This window comes from Elaeis guineensis, chromosome 5, assembly GCF_000442705.2.
Source record: "Elaeis guineensis isolate ETL-2024a chromosome 5, EG11, whole genome shotgun sequence".
NCBI lineage: Eukaryota > Viridiplantae > Streptophyta > Magnoliopsida > Arecales > Arecaceae > Elaeis > Elaeis guineensis.
This window is the reverse complement of record NC_025997.2, coordinates 96956683-96980352: the sequence shown is the minus strand read 5'-3', so window position 1 is coordinate 96980352 and position 23670 is coordinate 96956683.

Sequence of the window (23670 nt, the reverse complement as noted above, 5' to 3'; positions counted from 1 at the left end):
CACCGAGGCTGTGCAAGCTATGCAGCAGTAGTAGCCGCAGGCATCGGTACGCCCGAAAAGGGCATCCCCGGAACACCAGAATCCGGCGGCGGAGTGGGCCACCTGGGCCAGCCGCCCCGTCCTTCCTGGGAAAATGAACCCGAGCGTAGAGAGCCCTCAATCGGACCACGACTCCACCCCTGGAAGATCCCTGCCCCCGTTCTACCAGAGGACCCTCGAGACTCAAAGTCGAGAGGATTTCCTGGACCGGAGGCTCCAGGAGATGAACCGGCGGATCGAAGAACTCCGCCATGCGCCCCCCGCTTATGGTGAGGATATTTGTACTGACCCTCCCTTCTCCCAAATGATCATGCAGGAACCAATCCTGCCAAACTTCAAGCTTCCCCAGTTCGAAAGCTACGACGGGACTTCGGACCCGGTTGATCATCTGGAGGCCTTCCGGACGATGATGCTGCTTCACAGTGCTCCTGATACCATCTTATGCCGGGCCTTCCCGTCCACCTTGAAGGGAGCGGCGAGGAACTGGTACTCGGCTTTGAAATCGGATACCATCTTTTCCTTCGATCAAATGAGCCACCAATTTGTGGCCCATTTTGTCAGCAGCCGGCGCCCCCGGAAGGGTTCGAAATCCCTCATCAATATTGTTGGGTATAAAATACCCACAGCCAAAACCCCCAGCAGAATCGACGACGGAACAGAACAGCTCCGCCCGGGATCCTACGAGAGTCGGGCTCCGCCTTCGATATCAACAGCAGCTCAGCACCGCCCGGACTCCTACGGGAGCCGGGCTCCGCCTTCGACTTCGAGCAGCTCGGCTCCACCCGGACTCCTACGGGAGCCGGGCTCCACCACCGGCATCGACAGCAGCTCAGCTCCGCCCGAGCTCCTACGGGAGCCGGGCTCCGCCTTCGATATCAACAGCAGCTCAGCACCGCCCGAACTCCTACGGGAGCCGGGCTCTGCCTTCGACTTCGAGCAGCTCGGCTCCGCCCGGACTCCTACGGGAGCCGGGCTCCACCACCGGCATCGACAGCAGCTCAGCTCCGCCCGGGCTCCTACGAGAGCCGGGCTCCGCCTTCGATATCAATAGCAGCTCAGCTCCGCCTGGGCTCGTACGGGAGCCAGGCTCCGCCTTCGATATCAACAGCAGCTCAGCACCGCCCGGACTCCTACGGGAGCCGGGCTCCGCCTTCGACTTCGAGCAGCTCGGCTCCACCCGGACTCCTACGGGAGCCGGGCTCCACCACCGGCATCGACAGCAGCTCAGCTCCGCCCGGGCTCCTACGAGAGCCGAGCCCCACCTTCGATATCAACAGCAGCTCAGCTCCGCCCGGGCTCCTATGGGAGCCGGGCTCCTATGGGAGCCGGGCTCCGCCTTCGATATCAACAATAGCTCAGCACCGCCCGGACTCCTACGGGAGCCGGGCTCCGCCTTCGACTTCGAGCAGCTCGGCTCCGCCCGGACTCCTACGGGAGCCGGGCTCCACCACCGGCATCGACAGCAGCTCAGCTCCGCCCGAGCTCCTACGAGAGCCGGGCTCCGCCTTCGATATCAACAGCAGCTCAGCTCCGCCCGGGCTCCTACGAGAGCCGGGCTCCGCCTTCGATATCAACAGCAGCTCAGCTCCGACGGGCTCCTACGGGAGCCGGGCTCTGCCTTCGATATCAACAGCAGCTCAGCACCGCCCGGACTCCTACGGGAGCCGGGCTCCGCCTTTGACTTCGAGCAGCTCGGCTCCGCCCGGACTCCTACGGGAGCCGGGCTCCACCACCGGCATCGACAGCAGCTCAGCTCCGCCCGAGCTCCTACGAGAGCCGGGCTCCGCCTTCGATATCAACAGCAGCTCAGCTCCGCCCGGGCTCCTACGAGAGCCGGGCTCCGCCTTCGATATCAACAGCAGCTCAGCTCCGACGGGCTCCTACGGGAGCCGGGCTCCGCCTTCGATATCAACAGCAGCTCAGCACCGCCCGGACTCCTACGGGAGCCGGGCTCCGCCTTCGACTTCGAGCAGCTCGGCTCCGCCCGGACTCCTACGGGAGCCGGGCTCCACCACCGGCATCGACAGCAGCTCAGCTCCGCCCGGGCTCCTACGAGAGCCGGGCTCCGCCTTCGATATCAACAGTAGCTCAGCTCCGCCCGGGCTCCTACGGGAGCCGGGCTCCGCCTTCGATATCAACAGCAGCTCAGCACCGCTCGGACTCCTACGGGAGCCAGGCTCCACCTTCGACTTCGAGCAGCTCGGCTCCGCCCGGACTCCTACGGGAGCCGGGCTCCACCACCGGCATCGACAGCAGCTCAGCTCCGCCCGGGCTCCTACGGGAGCCGGGCTCCACCTTCGATATCAACAGCAGCTCAGCACCGCCCGGACTCCTACAGGAGCTGGGCTCCACTTCGACTTCGAGCAGCTCGGCTCCGCCCGGACTCCTACGGCAGTCGGGCTCCACCACCGGCATCGACAGCAGCTCAGCTCCGCCCGGGCTCCTACGAGAGCCGGGCTCTGCCTTCGATATCAACAGCAGCTCAGCACCGCCCGGACTCCTACGGGAGCCGGGCTCCGCCTTCGACTTCGAGCAGCTCGGCTCCGCCCGGACTCCTACGGGAGTCGGGCTCCACCACCGGCATCGACAGCAGCTCAGCTCCGCCCGGGCTCCTACGGGAGCCGGGCTCCGCCTTCGATATCAACAGCAGCTCAGCACCGCCCGGACTCCTACGGGAGCCGGGCTCTGCCTTCGACTTCGAGCAGCTCGGCTCCACCCGGACTCCTACAGGAGCCGGGCTCCACCACCGGCATCGACAGCAGCTCAGCTCCGCCCGGGCTCCTACGAGAGTCGGGCTCCTCCTTCGATATCAACAGCAGCTCAGCACCGCCCGGACTCCTACGGGAGTTGGGCTCCGCCTTCGACTTCGAGCAGCTCGGCTCCGCCCGGACTCCTACGGGAGCCAGGCTCCACCACCGGCATCGACAGCAGCTCAGCACCGCCCGGGCTCCTACGGGAGCCGGGCTCCGCCTTTGATATCAACAGTAGCTCAGCACCGCCCGGACTCCTACGGGAGCCGGGCTCCGCCTTCGACTTCGAGCAGCTCGGCTCCGCCCGGACTCCTACGGGAGCCGGGCTCCACCACCGGCATCGACAGCAGCTCAGCTCCGTCCAGACTCCTACGGGAGCCGGGCTCCACCCTCAGTATCAGCTGCTGGTAAGCTCCGCCCGGACTCCTACGGAAGCCGGACTTCATCTTTAACTTTGATTGCAGAATGCTTCGCCCGGACTCCTACGGGAGCCGGGTTCCGCTTTCAGTATCCACTGCAGGTAAGCTCCGTCCGGACTCCTACGGGAGCCGGACTCCACCTACGACCCCAACCGAAAGGAGGACCCTTCCCGGACTTCTACAGAGGCCGGACTCCGACCGCTGTCGAGCCTCGATCAACAGATCCGCGCCCCTTGGCAGATCACAATAACAACCATGATCCTGTTCCCCTTCCTGTAGCGAATTCCGTGCGGCTCCATTACTCTCTGACAGGCTGTGTCAACGGCCACGATTCTGCTCCGCTCCCTGCGGCAGGTGCTGCACGATCCCACTACTCGCTGACAACTAGCGACAACGGACGCCGCTCCACTACCTGCAACAGGCCCTACGTGGCAGGCTATGACAATAGCCATGGGTCTACCCCACTACCTTTCGCAATAAATTCCCCTGACCGTGGGCGGCCCACTACCAGACGGTTACAAATGTCGCCATGAATTCGTTGCCCCCTCCGCCTATAAAAGAGAGACTCAGATACGTTATTCTCTAAGCTCATTTTCTTATCCCAAAACTCTGCTAAATTCTTCGTTCGAGCACTCCATTCTTGTTGAGGCAGAGAACTGACTTGAGCGTCGGAGGGTCTTGCCGGAGCAACCCCACCTCCGGTTTAGACTTCCCTTGCAGGTCCCGGTGGCGACCGCAGCTTCCCCGACTCCAGCTTCTCCGGCGCAAGCAGATTTTAGCACCAACAGGATTGGCGCTAGAGGAAGGGCTGTGTCTTCGCAGCACCCTTGTTCTTAAAGGAGCGCTCAACGGACCCACTTCCGGCCATCTTTTCCGACGCCCAATCCTCCTTCCCTCATCTGATGCCCTCTCACGAGGTCTCTGCACAACTACCTCCGGCTATGGTCGCCGATAAAGGGTGGCCGGATGACCGGTCTCCGCCGGATTTCGTTAACGTCATCTCGGGGGAATCCCGACGGGAAGCAATCAGCACATCAGCTGCATCTCTCAAGCGGCAAAAAGTTGAAGAACCCATAGCCTTCACTGAAGAAGACGCCCAGGGAGTCCAATTCCCTCATGACGACACGGTCGTAGTTTCCTTGAATATAGCAAATTACGACGTCCGTCGTATTCTCATCGACAATGGGAGTTCGGCCGACATCTTGTTCTACAACGCCTTTTCAAGAATGGCCACTCTTGGCGGTCATCTAAGGCCGATTTGCTCCCCCTTAATAGGGTTTACTGGTGATGCCATTCCGACGGAGGGAATGATAGCTCTAACTGTGACCGCGGGTCAGCATCCAAAGCAGTCCAGAGCCCTGGTGAATTTCCTGGTGGTAAAGGCACCGTCTGCCTACAATGCGATTCTTGGCCGATCCGGCCTCAATGCCCTCAGAGCTGTTGTTTCAACCTACCATTTGAAATTGAAGTTTCCCACCAGCCAGGGGATCGGAGAAGTTCGGGGAGACCAAGCGCTGGCCAGGCGTTGCTACAACATTGCCTTGCAAAGAAGCGATCAAGCGGACCCCTGTCCGGTCGATGGATTGGATGCTCGCGATGACCTCACTGAAGAGAGGGGCGGACCAATTGAAGATCTAATACCAATCCCTCTAAATGATGGGAACACAGAGCATGTGGTATTAATTGGCTCCAACCTGGGGGAGGAGGTGCGGACGTGTCTTGTGGATTTCCTCTGAAGAAATGCGGACGTTTTCGCATGGGTCCCGGCGGATATGCCGGGGATCGACACAGAAGTCATGGAACATCATTTGGCGGTCGACCCTAAACATCAGCCGACAAAAGAAAAAATCCGGAGTCATGCACCGGAGAGGCAGAAGGCAATAGCCGAGGAAGTGGATAAGCTTCTCAAGGTCGGATTTATCAAGGAAGTCAATTATCCTGAGTGGATCTCCAATGTCGTCTTGGTCAAGAAAGCAAACGACAAGTGGAGGATGTGTATCGACTTCAAAAAGCTGAATAAGGCTTGCCCAAAGGACAGCTACCCCCTTCCCAGGATCGACCAACTGGTGGACGCTATCTCGGGCCATGAGCTTCTCACTTTTATGGACGCGTTCTCCGGCTATAACCAGATTAGAATGGCACTGGAAGATGAAGAAAAGACAGCTTTTATCACTAATCGCGGCCTCTACTGCTACAGGGTTATGCCGTTCGGCCTCAAGAACGCAGGCGCAACCTATCAGCGACTGGTGAACAAAATCTTCAAGGAGCAGATCGGCCGAAACATGGAGGTTTATGTGGACGATATGCTCGTGAAAAGTAGGTCTTCCAGAAATCATGTCGCCGACCTCGAGGAAACCTTTGGCGCTCTTCGAAAGTACAGAATGAAGCTGAACCCGACCAAATGCGCCTTTGGGGTAACCTCAAAAAGTTCCTGGGCTTCATGGTATCGGGGCGCGGGATTGAGGCCAATCCGGAGAAAATTTGCGCCATCCAAAATATGACCGCCCCAAGGTCGATCAAGGAGGTTCAGTGCCTCACGGGGAGGATTGCGGCCCTTAATCGCTTTGTCGCGAGGTTGGCCGAACGATGTTTGCCCTTCTTTCAAACCCTCAAGCAGCCGAAGAACTTCTGTTGGACCTTTGAATGCCAACATGCATTCGAAGAATTAAAAGGCTACCTTAGCTCACCCCCACTGCTGGCGAAGCCCGAACCTGGGGAGGAATTATTTTTGTACCTGGCAGTCTCTCCCACAGCCCTCGCAGCCGTCCTTGTCAAAGAAGAAATGAAAGTCCAGCGGCCGGTCTACTACATTAGCCGTGCGCTGAGGGACGCCGAGACCAGGTATACTAAATTAGAAAAACTGACCTACGCCTTGTTGATTGCAGCTCGGAGACTCCGACCTTACTTTCAAGGGCACACGGTGACACTACTCACCGATCAACCGATCAAGGCGGTTTTGCACCGAGCTGATACCTCTGGAAGAATGGCAAAATGGGCAATCGAGCTCACAGAATTCGACATCAACTACAAACCTAGACCAGCAATAAAGGCCCAAATATTGACAGATTTCATAGTAGAATGCACCATCCCCGAGGAGGCCGAACCTGAGCAAAGCAAAGTTGACGACCTGAAGGCTCGACCGAACTCCCCCAACGAAGAAGCCAGCCCCTCTGATTGCTTTTGGACCCTCCATGTGGATGGATCTTCCAACATGGCAGGTGCAGGTGTGGGACTAATCTTGGTTAGTCCGGAGGGGGTCGTCGCGGAGTACGCCCTGTGTTTCGAGTTCCCCGCAACGAACAATGGAGCGGAGTATGAAGCTCTAATCGCAGGATTAAGGGTCGCCAAAGAGCTTGGAATAGGTCGACTCCGGGTGCACAGCGACTCCCAACTTGTGGTGGGGCAAGTCAGCGGAAGCTATGAAGCACGGAAGGATAGTATGGCCAAATATCTTGAGAAAGTGAAGGAGTTCACTCCCGCCTTTAGCAGTTTCGACATCAGGCAAATTCCAAGGTCGGAGAATACCAGAGCCGATCTTCTCTCCAAACTGGCGACGTCGGCTCCGGCCGAATTGCCCAAAGGTGTCCTCTTTGAAGTTTTAAAACATCCGAGTACGGAAGAACCGCGGCCCGTAATGGAGATCGACCACGAGCCCAGCTGGGTCGACCCACTGACAACCTATCTTAAAGATGGGATCCTCCCCCAGGATGCGAAAGAGGCCCGGAAGCTCCGAAATCAAGCCTCCCGGTACATCCTTTATGAGGGCAAATTGTACAAAAGATCATACTCCTTGCCCCTCTTAAGGTGTCTCCGGCCCTCAGAAGCTGACTACGCTTTATGGGAAGTACACGAGGGAGCTTGCGGAAGCCATTTGGGTGCCAGATCTTTATCCCATAAGCTACTCCGCCAAGGGTATTACTGGCCAACAATGCATCATGATTCGATCGAATATGTCAAGAAATGTGATCGATGCCAGAGATACGCCAACGTCCAGAGACAACCCGCCACCGAGCTCACACCCTTGAGTGTCCCATGGCCTTTTGCACAGTGGGGGATGGATATTCTTGGCCCCTTTCCCATGGCGTCCGGTCAAAGGAAGTTTCTCCTTGTAGCGATCGACTACTTCACCAAATGGGTCGAGGTCGAGCCGCTAGCAAAAATCACAGAAGCGAAAGTGCAGGATTTCATCTGAAAATCAATCGTATGCAGGTTCGGTTTGCCTAGAACCCTAATCACTGATAATGGACGGCAATTCGCGGGAGCCAGATTTGCTGAATTCTGTGAAGATCTAAACATCTCCCACAACTTCACCTCAGTGGCCCATCCTCAGGCAAACGGCGAAGCTGAGGTAACTAACAGAACCCTTTTGCAGGGAATTAAGACAAGGCTCGAAAGAACGAAAGGAACTTGGGCGGACGAGCTTTATCATGTGCTATGGGCGTACCGAACTACCCAGAGGTTGCCTACAGGGGAGACTCCCTTTGCTTTAGCCTTTGGTACGGAAGCCGTCATCCCGATCGAGCTTAAACTCCCGTCGGCATGAGTCGTGGCATTCGACGAATCCCAAAATGCACAAAGTCTCAGGGCCAACCTCGACCTGCTGGAAGAAAGGCGGGAGATTGCTCAGGTTCGGATGGCAGCCTACAGACAGAAAGTTGCCCGGTATTACAACGCCCGAGTCAAGAACAAGGCATTTAAAGCAGGAGATCTAGTGCTCCGACGAGCTGCTGTCTCGCAACCACAGGGCCAGGGAAAACTTGCCCCGAACTGGGAGGGACCTTACGAGGTCAAGGAAGTAGTTCGGCCTGGAACTTATTATCTTAAGGAACTCGGAGGAGCCGACCTCCCGTGATAATGGAACTCAGAAAACTTACGGATGTACTACCAGTAATTTCGTCCTAATCAAAAAATGCATGCCCATATGTCTTGGGACAATTCAAGCAAACTGTATCAAAAACAAGAGGGCAACCTCTTAAAATCGAAGGCCCGATTCTTTTAGACCGGATGGGGGAGAGGCCTTACAACGCCCATATGTGCCCCCACAGCCCTGTTAGGGACAGGAGGAGAACCTCGCCCTAACTTGAGCAAAGTCAAAGGCCCGGTTCTTTTAGACCGGATGGGGGGAGAGGCCTTACAACGCCCATATGTGCCCCCACAGCCCTGTTAGGGACAGGAGGAGAACCTCGCCCTAACTTGAGCAAAGTCAAAGGCCCGGTTCTTTTAGACCGGATGGGGGGAGAGGCCTTACAACGCCCATATGTGCCCCCACAGCCCTGTTAGGGACAGGAGGAGAACCTCGCCCTAACTTGAGCAAAGTCAAAGGCCCGGTTCTTTTAGACCGGATGGGGGGAGAGGCCTTACAATGCCCATATGTGCCCCCACAGCCCTGTTAGGGACAGGAGGAGAACCTCGCCCTAACTTGAGCAAAGTCAAAGGCCCGGTTCTTTTAGACCGGATGGGGGGAGAGGCCTCGCAACGCCCATATGTGCCCCCACAGCCCTAACTGGAGCAAACCCGAAAACCTGGTCCTTCTAGACCGGATGGGGGAGAGACCCCACAGCGCCCTAAAGCGACCCCGCAAGCCAGGCTAATAACGCAAGGAGGACCTCACGCCGGCCCGAGCAAAATGAAAGGCCCGGACTCCTACGGGAGCCGGGTCCCAGCGACAAAGAAGACTTCACCCGGACTCCTACGGGAGCCGGGTTCCGCTCTCAGTATCAGGCGCTGGTAAGCTCCGTCCGGACTCCTACGGGAGCCGGACTCCATCTTTAACTTTGATCGCAGAGGACCCCGCCCGGACTCCTACGGGAGCCGGGAAATGCCTCCAACATCAGCTGCAGAACAGCTCCGAGGGAAACGAAAGGCTCCACCCGGACTCCTATGGGAGCTGGGTTCCAACGACAAAAAAGATTTCACCCAGGAGCCGGGCTCCATCGACGACATCAGCTACGGGACAACCACGCTTGGACTTCTACGGAAGCCGGACTTTGCCTAGGACTTTGGTTGCAGGAAAACGAAAGCTTTGCCCTGGCCCCTACGAGAACCAAGCTACTCCAACTTCAGGAGGACTTCTCCACTCGGACTCCCAAGGGAGCCGGACTCAGCTTCGACTTCAACAGAGAAGAAACCCAAGCAAAAAGGAAAGCAAACAGTGCCCGAAGGCAACGGGAGCCTGGACCCCCAAATTCAAGCCCTAGGGGGGACTTCGGGCCCGAAGGGTCCCAAGCGAGCCCGCAGCCGTCAACGGAATCACAATTGGGTATCTTCGAACGGCGTAAGAACTGAAAAAGTAGCTCGGCAAACGATAACCCCACTGAAGAGGCCGCCGACGACCTTGGGACGACGTGACACAGACGAAGAGAAGGAAAGGAAAATGAAGAAGTTCGACAAACAACTATTTAACACGAGATGCAGACGAGGTACCAAAATCTCTTTTTCATTTAACAAGAGTATACGTTACAGGACCCGGTGGGTCAGAAAAAAAAAAAAAAAAAGAGAGAGAAAAAGAAGATACACATCATTACAAGTCTCGCAAGCACGGATCGGGCAGGACGAACCGGAGGCCGCTACGAACTCCTTTCTCCGTCTCTATCCTTCTCAGTCGTGTTCTCCAGTGCGTGTAACAGCTCTCGCCCCATCTCACCTCATTCTGTTTCCGAAGTCCCAACCCTGGCGGGAAAGGGGTGGGATAGATCTCCGGAGACGGTAAGGGCAACGGCGGTAGTAGCGAAGACCTGTTTCAAGAAGAACCAGAGTCACCTCAGAAGCGGTAGCGACGCCAGAGATGTGCCTCATCTCCGAACGCCCCACAACAGCCACCACCCAAATTGCTCCGGCAAGGTCGGCATGCGCTACTTCCACCATCCCCGTAACAAGTTCTACTGCCCCACCGTCGACGCCGACTGCCTCTGGTCTCTCGGCCCCGACGGCGTCAAGGATCCCGTCATGGCTTATGACGACTGCTCTGCCCTCTTGACCGGTATCACCCCGCCTTGCTACTCTGAAATTCGCAGGCAGAATAGCTTCACCAACAGCCCCCGTTATTAAACCCCTGTTGTTGAAGGAATTCTTCCTCGGGCCCCCTTTAAAACGACAGAGATTCTCACTGGCCGCCATTCTCCTCCTCACCTTCCTCCAAGCCCTAAAAATCCCCTCAAGAACAGCCTCCAGAGTAGAGGACATGGTGTGGAAACCCTCAGAGAAGAATTGGGGGGCTAAAGGGGACAAGGACTGGTGCGAGGGAGGCAAGACTCTCAAGGGAAAGAAAAGCGCCAGGATGAGGCCATGAAAGGACTGAGGGGTTTAAATAGCAGACGGATCCTGGCGCAGTTATGGCGGTGTGTATTCTTGGGCCAGCTGGTGTGTGCCACGTGCCACACTTATCCGCTTCATTGCTATCGAGGGTTGATCGCTCGCAAATTCTCGTGGCACGGTGCTTGGGATCGCGCTTCAACGGGGGTTCCGAAAAGACTATTCAGGTCACCTTCACCAAAAAGCGGGCTCTGACGTACGCACATTAAGTGCCAAAATATCTGGAGGCGGCAGTGCGCAGGATTCGAAGGGACGGTTTCGGCTGTACCCATCTCTCTCTCTCTCTGTACTTCCTTCATCTGAAATTCAAACTCGAAAGTAGGGGGACTAGTGTTGGTATAAAATACCCACAGCCGAAACCCCCAGCGGAATCGATGACGGAACAGAACAGCTCCGCCCGGGCTCCTACGAGAGCCGGGCTCCGCCTTCAATATCAACAGCAGCTCAGCACCGCCCGAACTCCTACGGGAGCCGGGCTCCGCCTTCGACTTCGAGCAGCTCGGCTCCGCCCGGACTCCAACGGGAGCAGGGCTCCACCACCGGCATCGACAGCAGCTCAGCTCCACCCGGGCTCCTACGAGAGTCGGGCTCCGCCTTCGATATCAACAGCAGCTCAGCACCGCCCGGACTCCTACGGGAGCCGGGCTCCACCTTTGATTTCGAGCAGCTCGGCTCCGCCCGGACTCCTACGGGAGCCGGGCTCCACCACCGGCATCGACAGCAGCTCAGCTCCGCCCGGGCTCCTACGAGAGCCGGGCTCCGCCTTCGATATCAACAGCAGCTCAGCTCCGCCCGGGCTCCTACGGGAGCCGGGCTCTGCCTTCGATATCAACAGCAGCTTAGCACCGCCCGGACTCCTACGGGAGCCGGGCTCCGCCTTCGACTTCGAGCAGCTCGGCTCCGCCCGGACTCCTACGGGAGCCGGGCTCCTACGAGAGCCGGGCTCCGCCTTCGATATCAACAGCAGCTCAGCTCCGCCCGGGCTCCTACGAGAGCCAGGCTCCGCCTTCGATATCAACAGCAGCTCAGCTCCGCCAGGGCTCCTACGGGAGCCGGGCTCCCCCTTCGATATCAACAGCAGCTCAGCACCGCCCGGACTCCTACGAAAGTCGGGCTACGCCTTCGACTTCGAGCAGCTCGGCTCCGCCCGGACTCCTACGGGAGCCGGACTCCACCACCGGCATCGACAGCAGCTCAGCTCCGCCCGGGCTCCTATGAGAGCCGGGCTCCGCCTTCGATATCAACAGCAGCTCAGCTCCGCCCGGGCTCCTATGGGAGTCGGGCTCCGCCTTCGATATCAACAGCAGCTTAGCACCGCCCGGACTCCTACGGGAGCCGGGCTCCGCCTTCGACTTCGAGCAGCTCGGCTCCGCCCGGACTCCTACGGGAGCCGGGCTCCACCACCGGCATCGAGAGCAGCTCAGCTCCGCCCGGGCTCCTACGAGAGCCGGGCTCCGCCTTCGATATCAACAGCAGCTCAGCACCGCCCGGACTCCTACGGGAGCTGGGCTCCACCACCGGCATCGACAGCAGCTCAGCTCCGCCCGGGCTCCTACGGGAGCCGGGCTCCGCCTTCGATATCAACAGCAGCTCAGCACCGCCCGGACTCCTACGGGAGCCGGGCTCCGCCTTCGACTTCGAGCAGCTCGGCTCCGCCCGGACTCCTACGGGAGCCGGGCTCCACCACCGGCATCGACAGCAGCTCAGCTCCGCCCGGGCTCATACGAGAGCCAGGCTCCGCCTTCGATATCAACAGCAACTCAGCACCGCCCAGACTCCTACGGGAGCCGGGCTCCGCCTTCGACTTCGAGCAGCTCGGCTCCGCCCGGACTCCTACGGGAGTCGGGCTCCACCACCGGCATTGACAGCAGCTCAGCTCCGCCCGGGCTCCTACGGGAGCTGGGCTCCGCCTTCGATATCAACAGCAGCTCAGCACCGCCCGGACTCCTACGGGAGCCGGGCTCCGCCTTCGACTTCGAGCAGCTCGGCTCCGCCCGGACTCCTACGGGAGCCGGGCTCCACCACCGGCATCAACAGCAGCTCAGCTCCGCCCGGACTCCTACGGGAGCCGGGCTCCACCCTCAGTATCAGCTGCTGGTAAGCTCCGTCCGGACTCCTACGGAAGCCGGACTTCATCTTTAACTTTGATTGCAGAATGCTCCACCCGGACTCCTATGGGAGCCGGGTTTCGCTTTCAGTATCCACTGCAGGTAAGCTCCGTCCGGACTCCTACGGGAGCCGGACTCCACCTACGACCCCAACCGAAAGGAGGACCCTTCCCGGACTTCTACAGAGGCCAGACTCCGACCGCTGCCGAGCCTCGATCAATAGATCCGCGCCCCTTGGCAGATCACAATAACAACCATGATCCTGTTCCCCTTCTTGTAGCGGATTCCGCACGGCTCCATTACTCTCTGACAGGCTGTGTCAACGGCCACGATTCTGCTCCGCTCCCTGCGGCAGGTGCTGCACGATCCCACTACTCGCTGACAACTAGCGACAACGGACGCCGCTCCACTACCTGCAACAGGCCCTACGTGGCAGGCAATGACAATAGCCACGGGTCTATCCCACTACCTTTCGCAATAAATTCTCCTGACCGTGGGCGGCCCACTACCAGACGGTTACAAATGTCGCCATCAATCCGTTGCCCCCTCCGCCTATAAAAGAGGGACTCAGATACGTTATTCTCTAAGCTCATTTTCTTATCCCAAAACTCTGCTAAATTCTCCGTTCGAGCACTCCATTCTTATTGAGGCAGAGAACTGACTTGAGCGTCGGAGGGTCTTGCCGGAGCAACCCCACCTCCGGTTTAGACTTTCCTTGCAGGTCCCGACGGCGACCGCGGCTTCCCCAACTCCAGCTTCTCCGGTGCAAGCAGATTTTTGCACCAACAAATATCAAGCAAAGGGAAGGGGAGTCCATTCGGGCCTACATCAACCGCTTCAACATCGCAGCGCTGGAGGTCCAGAACTTGGACCAATCGATCGCAATGGCCACCCTGAAGGGTGGCCTTCAGAAGAATGATCTTTTGTTCTCCCTGGAGAAGAAGTATCCCAGGAATTTTGCTGATTTGCTGGCCCGGGCTGAAGGGTACGCCCGAGCGGAAGAAGCCTTCAAAATGAAGGATGAAGAGACGACGAGGGAGCGGCAAGCGGGAGACTCGAGTAAGCCCGCAATTGAAAAAAGACCAAAGGAAGCCCGGCTGCATTTTCGATCCCCTCCTGGCCATAAGCACACCCATACTCCACCCCGGGCGCGCAGGCAGAGAAGCCCGAATCGCGGGGTTCAGTGGGGTTCCCCACCCAGGAGATTCCGCAACTACGCCCCCCTCAACGCTTCGAAGGCCCAGGTATTGATGAAGGTCAGGGAGCAGCTCCCTAGGCCGGAGAGGATGCGCACATACCCCGAGAAGTGCAACCCCGACAAGTTCTGCCTCTACCACCGCGACCACGGCCACGACACAGAGGAATGCATCCAACTCTGAGATGAGATCGAGGAGCTCATTCGGCGAGGTCGACTCGACAGGTTCATCCGACGCAAGCCTGAGGGTAGAGGAGATCGGCCAAGGGTCCTTCCGTAGCCTGAACCGCCAAGAAGGGAGGAGCAACCCGGGGACCGGCCTCCCATCGGGACCATCGACTCCATCACCGGAGGGCCTCAAGGAGGAGCGGACCACCCGCGACCGTGGAACTCGAAAAATCTGTAAATGTATCACTCACGATTTCACCTTGAATCTAAATTTCTTCCTACTTGACGTACTCTTCCCATCTGGCATGGATTTATCACGACTGGATATGACCCCTCCAAATGCTTGAAGCAAAGTCATGTTAGGAATGGGGGAGAACCCCATCCTAACATACCTAAAATGAAAGTCTGACTATCTCAAAATCGGATTGGGGGAGAGGCCTTACAACGCCCTAATGTGCCCCCACAGCCATGTCAGGAACAGGAGGAGAACCTCGTCCTGACATGAGCAAAGTCAAAGGCCTGGTTCTCTTAGACCGGATGGGGGGAGAGGCCTTACAACACCCTAATGTGCCCCCACAGCCATGTCAGGAACAGGAGGAGAACCTCATCCTGACATGAGCAAAGTCAAAGGCCCGGTTCTTTTAGACCGGATGGGGGGAGAGGCCTTACAACGCCCTAATGTGCCCCCACAACCATGTCAGGAACAGGAGGAGAACCTCGTCCTGACATGAGCAAAGTCAAAGGCCCGGTTCTCTTAGATCGGATGGGGGAAGAGGCCTTACAACGCCCTAATGTGCCCCCACAGCCATGTCAAGAATAGGAGGAGAACCTCATCCTGACATGAGCAAAGTCAAAGGCCCGGTTCTTTTAGACCGGATGGGAGGAGAGGCCTTACAACGTCTTAATGTGCCCCCACAGCCATGTCAGGAACAAGAGGAGAACCTCGTCCTGACATGAGCAAAGTCAAAGGCCCGATTCTTTTAGACTGGATGGGGGGAGAGGCCTTACAACGCCCTAATGTGCCCCCACAGCCATGTCAGGAACAGGAGGAGAACCTCATCCTGACATGAGCAAAGTCAAAGGCCCGGTTCTTTTAGACCGGATGGGGGGAGAGGCATTACAGCACCCTAACGCACCCCCACAGCCAAGCCGGGAATGGGAGGAGAACCTCACCCTGGCTCGAGCGAAGCGGAGGGCCCGGACTCCTACGGGAGCCGGGCTCCATCCACGACGCCAAGGAAGACTCCACCCAGACTCCTACGGGAGCCGGGCTCCGTCCACGACGCCAAGGAAGACTCCACCCGGACTCCTACGGGAGCCGAGCTTCATCCTCGACGCCAAGAAAGATGCCACCCGGACTCCTACGGGAGCCGAGCTCCGTACACGATGCCAAGGAAGACCCCACCTGGACTCCTACGGGAGCCGGGCTCCACCCACGACTTCTGCAGCAAGGGCTGATGGTGGCGAAACCCGGCCGCCCAACAAGATCGGATGAAAGGAAAAAGCCCCTTAGCGGCACCTCCTCGCTTCTATGCAACCCCGCGAAAAGCGGGGGGAGGGCCCTCACTCTGAGAAGAGGAGGAAAATTAAAAAGGAAGGATGATGAACTACAATGGGAATAGATGAAGGATGAACCGCACCCAAAAAAAAAAAAAAGGACTTCATCTCAACTGAAACGGGGGGTTCCTACCGAACACCCCCGACCTCTGAAAAGACTTTCGACACCGCTTAGGAAGACAACGACATCCCTGAAGTAATGCGGAGCCCAGACGGTCAAGCTCGGGCTTGCGGCCATGTACGATGAGAAAGACGAGTTAACGCATCGACGACCGGGTGCCCCCCAACGACGTCTACACCAGACAGGTCAAACGACAAGAGAAGTTCGGCGAACGGCAATTTAGCACAATGCATGGACGAGGTAATACAAAACACCCTTTTCATTCCATTTCTGATATACACGCTACAAAGCTTGGAAGGCCAAGGAAAGAAAGGCAAAATGACAAAAAGGGAAGTAAATACATGAAAAGACAGAAAGACGAAAAGAGCTCTAAGAAGGCCCGGCTCCCTCCGACCTAGAATTATCTACTCCATCCCTTAACCAGGACTGCCTTAGATTCTCAATTTCTTCTTCTAGCTCTCCCCTTTTCTGCAGCACGTCCTGGAGCACCCGACGAAGTTGCTGGCTCTCAGCCTCCACCTCTCGATGCCTCTTCCTCAAGACCTCGGATTCTGCCTCCGCATCCACGACGGCCCGCTGCTCGTACGCCAGTTGAATCTTCAGTTGTTGCAGCTCAGCTATCTTTTCCCCGAGGGAGACAGAAATCCCCTCAACGGTGCCTCTTAGGGCTTGGAGCTCATCAGAATCTCGAGCGGAAGTAAGCTGTGCCCTACTAGCCAGCTGCCTCTGGAGACGGATGACTTCATCGGCCGCCGCCCTGAATCTCCCTTTATATTCTTCTACCTGCCTGCGCCAGCTAGCCCGATGCACATCGTGGCTCACCTCGACGTCCTGAAGCTGCTGCTGAAGGTCGGAGACCTTCTTCGACCACTTCTGGTCGCCGTCGACCCGGGCCAAGAGTCGGAATGAATTTCCTTCCAGCTGGCCGATCTTCCCCTTCACAGCTGACAGTTCCACCTTGAGGGCGCTGATCTTGGCGGCCTGGGCCCAAATTCGATTGCTGGCGCTCTTCTTGCATTCCTCGAGTTCCTTCGCGAAGTCTGCCTTCCTACGGCTATACTCCATGATCCCCTTCACGTGGAGATTCCGAAAGTGGGTGGCCTTAGCGGTGGCTTCAGAATGACCTTCTCTCAATCGGCGGAGCTCGCCTTCCATCTTCTTTAACTTCTTTGTCAGGTGAAGGACTTCCTTCTTCAGCCGCTGGATCATCGATTTCAGCGGGACCCCCAGGGGCAGGGGGAGTGCTTCTGCAGGACACTGCCATCGGAAGGCAAAAACGTCAAAACACAACTCATTGTAGGGAGGAGAACAGAGAGAAGGAGGGGGGGAGGAGAAGTCATCCGCAACAAGAAATTTAACTTTATTGATTGGATGATTTTTGAAGACAAACAGAAAAGAAAAATTGCGATGAAATAAAGGTACAAGATCGGAGGTCTCAGACCTCGGGGGTGGGGGTTGGAGAACTCGACGTTTCCGACAAGGGGGCTGCGACGGCAGTGGCGGCTGGCGAGGGACCGATCTCGTCTTCAGACTCCTCGCCTAGGAAGCTGAGGTCGAGCTCTGAAAATTTTTTGGCCACCTTCTGTTGGCAAAGCTCGAACCCCTTTATGAACGCTTCCTGGCCAAATTGGACCTTCAGGTCCCTCATCTCCGCGGAGGCCTTAAATTTTTCTATCGCAAGGGCTCTGGCCTTCGAGACTAGGACCAGAGTTTGCTCGACCAAGTTGGCGACCTCAGCCTCTGCCTTCCTCATCGATTCCTCCAAGATCTGCCTCTCCTCCTCCCGGGCTCGCTTCTCTCTTTCCAGGGCCTCCTAGAGGGCAGCTACTTCGGCCGTCTTTGCTTGGAGGCGAGCAACCTCGGCCTAACAGCGTTCCTCCACCTGGAGGATGTCCCTCCTCGTGCGGCTCACCGCCTCAATATAGGCGAGGAGCTGGTGCCCAATCTGCAAGGGCGGCTAGGAAATTAGAACAAAGGCCGAATAGCCGTGTAAATGAAGATCCGCTTACCTCAAGGAAGGACCCCAAAGAGTCCCAGGCCCGCTGCTCAGGATCGGCACGGTCGATCCTCTCAACGACGTCAGGCAGAATGCAGTCGTCGATCAGCCGCCTGATCAAGTCCCTATCGTTGAAGGGATTCTCCGACCCCTCTTCGGAGCAGAGGGACTCGTCTGCAGCAGTTCGGCGGCTACTCGCCCTGCGGGCCATCGATTTCCTTCTTTTCCCCACGGTGGGTGCCTCCGTAGAGCGGACCCCAAAAATGGGGGCCCCAGTCGACGGACTCCTCGAGGAGGCCCGGGGAGCCGTTGGCTCGGCATTCGAGGGAATGTCGATGGCCGGGGCCACCTGGATGGGTGCAGCTAAGCTCGACTCCTCCGCCCTGGCCCTCTTCGCCGATCCGGAGGTCGCAGCGCCCTTTCTCTTGTGGGCCCTAAGGCCCCTGGCTAGCATCCGCACTGCTTCGACGTCCATTCCTAAAAAAAAAAAAAAAAAAAAGAAAAAGAGAAGAAAAAGAGAAAAAGAGAGAGGGAAAAGGAAAGAAAAAAAAGAAGCAAACCAATCAGTCAAAGAGCCAAAAAAAAAAAAAAGAGAAGAAAAGAAAAGAGAGAAGAAAGGGGAAGAAAGAAAGAAAGAAATAGAGGGGAAAGAGAGAGAGAAGGAGGAAGAGGTAAAAAGAGAAAGGAGAAAGGCGTGAAAAGAGAAGATAAGGTAAAAGATGAATACTCGTTGGATCCTGGGGACTCAAGCCGATGTTGAAAAGAAATTGCTCCCTCAGAAGATTGGGAAGGGAAGGAGCGGAGTAAGCTAGAAGCTTCCGGGCAGCCTGGAGGTCATCCTCCCCCAGGCTGGGGGCCCGACGGACAGAATCCCTCAGAGAGCCCCAAGGGGGCAGGCCCAGTCTCAAGGTCGGGCAGTGAACGAAGAGATATTTTCCCTTCTAATTGTGGATTGAAGAAGGGGCGCCTTTCAGCAACCCCTTCTTGCCAAACTGGGGGGAGAAGTACCACCAGTCCTTCGCCGAAGGATGGCGTTTGAAAGTATAGAAGTGCCTAAACAAGGAGAGGGACGGTTGGACCTCGACTACATGGCAAAGGGAGAGAAATCCTATCAAAAACCTAAAAGAATTCGGGGCCACGGAAGCCAAGAAGATGTCTAAGAAGCGGAAGAGGGCAACAACAAAGGAAGGAAGCGGAAGCCGGAGTCCGGCACAGAATGCTTCCTGGTACAGACAAAAACGACCAGATGGGGGGGTGCTGGCCCGGTCAGAAGGGCCAGGCAGCTCCAGGTCGTACTCCGGAGGAACTCCATACTAAACCCTTATCAGGAGGAGTTCCTCCGAGGTCAGGGAACATGGAATGGCGCCCGGTGCAAAAATCGGGTGGAGCCCAGCCCCAGACACGGGTTCGTCTACAGAGCAGGGGACCTGGGGGTTTGAGGCGGAAGAGCTCCCGGAACTGCAGGGAGCGAAAGAGCCGGATGATATTTCAAGTAGTTTCGAAGGAGGGCTCTAAAGGTCCCTAAGAAGACGGACAAGATGGGGGACGAGAGGCCACAGGAAACTAACTCGGAGGGATGCAAAAAATAATGACAGAGAAGAAGTCCCTAGGCAGTGGGAAGAAGGTTGAAGGTGCTGGAACTAACCTATATCGCTCTGAGGGACCAGAGGGACGAAGACAGGGATGATTTGGAAGACACCTACGGCTCGAGAAGATGCCCACTGAAACAGAGCTCTCGAAGAGAAGGCAGACACTGATAGAAACTCTGGAACGGAATAGGGCACCTAAAGGTGGGAGGACGGGTTTAAATAGACCCTGGGATCCGGCGCCATAATGATCACGAATCCCCCCAAGCCAGTCCGCATCCGGCACGTGTCCCACTCCCCCCGACAGGCGGCTAAAAGCGGCTGATGGATCAGCAGGGCCATTATGGCACCGTACCTGGGCCAATGTACCGGTGAGAATTTCGAAGGGTCCCTTCGTATCGCCTCGATCCGAAAAGACTCCAGCACGCGCGCATTTAATGCCAAAATATCTGGGGGCGGCAGTGCACAGGATTCGAGGGGACAATTTTGGCTGTGCCCATCTCTCTGTACTTCCTTCGTTCGAAATTCAAACTCGGAAGTAGGGGGACTGGTGTTGGGTATAAAATACCCACAGTCGAAGTCCTCAGCAGAATCAGCTCCAGGAGGACTCCGCCCGGACTCCTATGGGAGCTGGACTCCACCAACAACCTCAACCGCAAGTAGACTCCGCCCGGACTCCAACAGGAGCCGGGCTCCATCCTCAACATCAGCTGCTGGTAAGCCTTGTCCGGACTCCTACGGGAGCCGGACTTCGCCTTTAACTTTAATTGCAGGAAGACTCCGCCCGGACTCCTACGGGAGCCGAGCTTCATCCTCGACTCCAACGGCTGCAGACAGACTTCGTCCGGACTCCTACGGGAGCCGGACTCCGCCAACAACCTCAACCGCAAGTAGACTCCGCCCGGACTCCTACAGGAGCCAGGCTCCGTCCTCAACATCAGCTGCCGGTAAGCCTTGTTCGGACTCCTATGGGAGCCGGACTTCGCCTTTAACTTTAATTGCAGGAAGACTCCGCCCGGACTCCTACGGGAGCCGGGCTTCGTCCTCGACTCCAACGACTGCAGACAGACTTCGTCCGGACTCCTACGGGAGCCGGACTCCGCCAACAACCTCAACCGCAAGTAGACTCTGCCCAGACTCCTACAGGAGTCGGGCTCCATCCTCAACATCAGCTGCCAGTAAGCCTTGTCCGGACTCCTACGGGAGCCGGACTTCGCCTTTAACTTTAATTGCAGGAAGACTCCGTCCGGACTCCTATGGGAGCCGGGCTTCATCCTCGACTCCAACGGCTGCAGACAGACTTCGTCCGGACTCCTACGGGAGCCAGACTCCGCCAATAACCTCAACCGCAAGTAGACTCTGCCCGGACTCCTACAGGAATCGGGCTCCGTCCTCAACATCAGCTGCCGGTAAGCCTTGTCCGGACTCCTACGGGAGCCGGACTTCGCCTTTAACTTTAATTGCAGGAAGACTCCGCCCGGACTCCTACAGGAGCCGGGCTTCATCCTCGACTCCAACGGCTGCAGACAGACTTCGTCCGGACTCCTACGGGAGCCGGACTCTGCCAACAACCTCAACCGCAAGTAGACTCCGCCCGAACTCCTACAGGAGCCGGGCTCCGTCCTCCACATCAGCTGCCGGTAAGCCTTGTCCGGACTCCTACGGGAGCTGGACTTCGCCTTTAACTTTAATTGCAGGAAGACTACACCCGGACTCCTACGGGAGCCGGGCTTCGTCCTCGACTCCAACGGCTGCAGACAGACTTCGTCCGGACTCCTACGGGAGCCGAACTCCGCCAACAACCTCAACCGCAAGTAGACTCCGCCCGGACTCCTACAGGAGCCGGGCTCCGTCCTCAACATCAGCTGTCGGTAAGCCTTGTCCGGACTCCTACGGGAGCCGGACTTCGCCTTTAACTTTAATTGCAGGAAGACTCCGCCCGGACTCCTACGGGAGTCGGGCTTCGTCCTCGACTCCAACGGCTGCAGACAGACTTCGTCCGGACTCCTACAGGAGCCGGACTCCGCCAACAACCTCAACCGCAAGTAGACTCCGCCTGGACTCCTACAGGAGCCAGGCTTTATCCTCAACATCAGCTGTCGGTAAGCCTTGTCCGGACTCCTACGGGAGTCGGACTTCGCCTTTAACTTTATTTGCAGGAAGACTCCGCCCGGACTCCCACGGGAGCCGGGCTTCATCCTTGACTCCAACGGCTGCAGACAGACTTCGTCCGGACTCCTACGGGAGTCGGACTCCGCCAACAACCTCAACCGCAAGTAGACTCCGCCCGAACTCCTACAGGAGCCAGGCTCCGCCCGCGACTTCAACTCCAAGAGGACCCCGCTCGGACTCCCATGGGAGCCGGGCTCTGTCGCCAACTTCGACTGTCGGTAAGACCCGTTCGGACTCCTACGGGAGCCAGACTTCGCACCTGATTTTGATTGCAAGGAACTCCGCCCGGACTCCTACGGGAGCCGGGCTCCGCCCGGACTCCCACGAGAGCCAGGCTCCACCCACGACCCCAACCGCAAGGAGGACTCCGCCCGGACCCCTACGGGAGCTGGACTCCGACCGCTGTCGAACTTCAGCCGATGGATCTGCACTCCCTGGCAGGCCATAATAACGGCCATGATCCTACTCCACTTCCTGCGGTGGATTCCGCACAGCTCCATCACTCCCTGACAGGTCGCAGTAACGGTCGCAGCTCTGCTCCACTTCCTACGACGGATCCTACGCAGCTCCATCACTCCCTGACAGGCCGCAGTAACGGTCGTAGCTCTGCTCCACTTCCTACGATGGACCCTACGCAGCTCCATTACTCCCTGACAGGCCGTATTAACGGCCATGATTCTGCTCCACTCCCTGCGGCGGATCCTGTGCGATCCCACCACTTCATGATGAGTCACGACAGCGAACGCCGCTCCACTCCCCGTAGCTGACTCCACATGGCACACCCCGATGATAGCCACAGGTCCACTCTACTACTCTTCGCAGCAAACTCTGCCTGACCCTGGGCAGCCCACTGCCAGACGGTTACAGATATCGCTATCAGGCTACTGCCCCCTCTGCCTATAAAAGGGGACCCCAGATATGTTATTCTATAAGCTCTCATCTTTCATCTAAAAACTCTGCTAAATTCTTCGTTCGAGCACTCCATTCTTGTTGAGGCAGAGAACTGACTTGAGCGTCGGAGGGTCTTGCCGGATCAACCCCACCTCCGGTTTAGACTTCCTTTGCAGGTCCCGGCGGCGACCGCGACTTCCTCAACCCCAGCTTCTCCGGCGCGAGCAGATTTTTGCACCAACATGAATAAACACTAATACGTAGACAACTCTTTGTCCAGATGCTTCTCTAGGCATGTTACAGTCACTTGATCTCTAAGTCATGTGGGCTTACCTAACAGTTATTGCCCGCACTTCTTAGTTAAGTCAGACCATCGTTCAAAGCAGGTGCAAAGCCATCATTGGGTCCCTTACCTAACAGTTATTGGATCCAACCCCATCTTTACCCCACAGCAACTCTTTACTAATAGAGTGGTTGCGTGTTCCCGATGCAACTGAACCACTGTGACCAGCTGAGAACAATCAATACCAGTAGCACGTCCGCACATCTACAATAGTGGAAGACCTTAGACTTAATATTTTATGAAGAGATTTAAGTTTGGATCTCAACTAATCAGTCATTACATGACTGATGTAATTGGCACGGGCTAAATCAAACCACCAAGCAATTATATTTGAGACTCAATCTTTCAAATTGACCAGATAAGTAGAGATTGATGGAGATCCTCCCGTTGCTTTCTTTAGACATCAATAAATTGGTTAGATAAGCGAATGAAATCAATTAAATAACCACTTTTCAATTACTTACCTTAGACATCAATTGGATAATTGATCTGAATAGGTTAGCTTAGGTGAATCAGACTCAAGTCACAGAGTCGAATTAGGTCCTTGGGTATTGATTCTTCATATGGGTGTCAATCGATTCGATCAATAATAATTGCATGATCTTAGGTTCTATTGACCTCACCCTAATCAATACTTGACTCGATTTGATCAACTGCTAAATTGATTCAAACCCAACATGATCAAATTAGAAACCCTTTGATATAATCAAATTACATGATCTAATTTGATCTACCCATGACCAATCTCTCATACACAAACACTAATTTCAGATCTTAAATCAAAATTTTTAGATCTAAATTTTTTGCATGAAGAGTAAATTTTAATCTTAAAATAATTTAGATCATGCATACAAATATATATCACATACATAAACAAGTTCAGATCATAAAAATAAATTTCAGTCCTAAATATACTTTCATATATTATATATGAATTAAAATAAATCTCAAAACTCTTTTTAGATCTAAATAACAAAATATATATCACATATAAGCTAAAAAAATTAGATCTAA